This window comes from Cucurbita maxima, unplaced genomic scaffold (assembly GCF_002738345.1).
Source record: "Cucurbita maxima cultivar Rimu unplaced genomic scaffold, Cmax_1.0 Cma_Scf00194, whole genome shotgun sequence".
Taxonomy (NCBI): domain Eukaryota; kingdom Viridiplantae; phylum Streptophyta; class Magnoliopsida; order Cucurbitales; family Cucurbitaceae; genus Cucurbita; species Cucurbita maxima.
The window spans coordinates 1-1415 of NW_019272210.1; positions in this window are offsets into that span (position 1 = coordinate 1).

A 1415-nucleotide genomic window follows, 5' to 3' on the forward strand; every position below is an offset into this window, starting at 1 on the left:
TTCAACATGATTGTAAGTCAATTGAGTTGGGTGGAAATTATGTTAAAAAATGAAATTAAAGCATTGATTTTTATGTAATCTTTACTCGAGTCGTGGTATACTGTTGTTGCTGCAATCAACAGTTCACAAGGATCTAATAAATTGAAATTTAATGAAATTCAAGATGTCAGCAAAAGCACAAAAGAGAAATTGGAGATTCANATGCTCTCATTGTTGATCGAAGGGGAAGAAGTAAATCAAAGAGCCCAAACAAACATGGGCGATCAAAATTAAGAAACCGTGAAAAATCTCCAAACAAACAAAACGAAAAGAGTTGAAATTGTGGAGAGAAATAACACTTTCAGACAGATTGTACAAAATTGAAGAAAAGAAAAATCACAAATTTGAAGATAACAATAATTCCATATGTTCAACAGAAGATACTGAGAATACTTTAATCCTTAGCGTGAATAGCCCAATTGAATTTTGGATTTTAGATTCAGCTGCATAGTTTCATTCGTCTCCAAGTAAGGAACTTTTTCAAAATTCCAAATAAGGAAATGTTAGAAAGGTGTATATTGCCGACAACAAAGTGTTGGAGATTGAAGGGAAGAGAGATGTCTACGTATAAACTCTAACAGGAAATGAGTGAGTGGACATTATAGAATGTCATAAANTCTGATCTCTATTGGTCAGTTGGATAGCACAGGTTATGCAGCCGAGTTTGGAAAGAGTTTGGAAAAGATTGTGAAGGGTGTCATGGTGGTATCATAACCTAAAATATGGAACCCTATACACCAACTATAGTGTATAAACAAGGTTGTTGTTGCTAAGAGTGTTTCCAATTCAAGTAACAGCAACAACAACCAAGTTTTTAAACCCTACAGTAGTGTCAATAGACTTGCACATATGAGCATCAAAGAAATGAAGATGATGGGTGCAAATGAAGTTTTAGAAGGCCTAAAATCTATTGATATGGGTGTTTGTGATAGCTGCGTTATGGAAAACTATAAACGAGTTAGCTTCACAAAAGCTGCTAGAGAACCAAAGAAAGTGCGATTGGAAATGGTCCATACAGACGTTTGGGGACCATCTCCAGTTTCTTCATTTCTAGTACCAAAATTTCATGGATTAAATGTCTCGCACTCTGCAACAAAAACTCTCTGTTTTCCTAAGGCTAGTAATATATCTCATGATCACTCTTTTCCTCCTCACCATATCTAGACACTATAACGTCCAAAGACATTTTATAACTACCACGAAAATCAAAACATACAATAAATTTATACAAGTTTTACAACATATCATATACTACAAAATAGGGTTAGACTGCTTACTTGGTCTCGGAGAGACGTGTCATTGAGCTGAGTCATAGAGATATATGACTCTTTATCCTAAGAAAAAAATTATATAATTTAAAATTCGGCTGCTCTGAT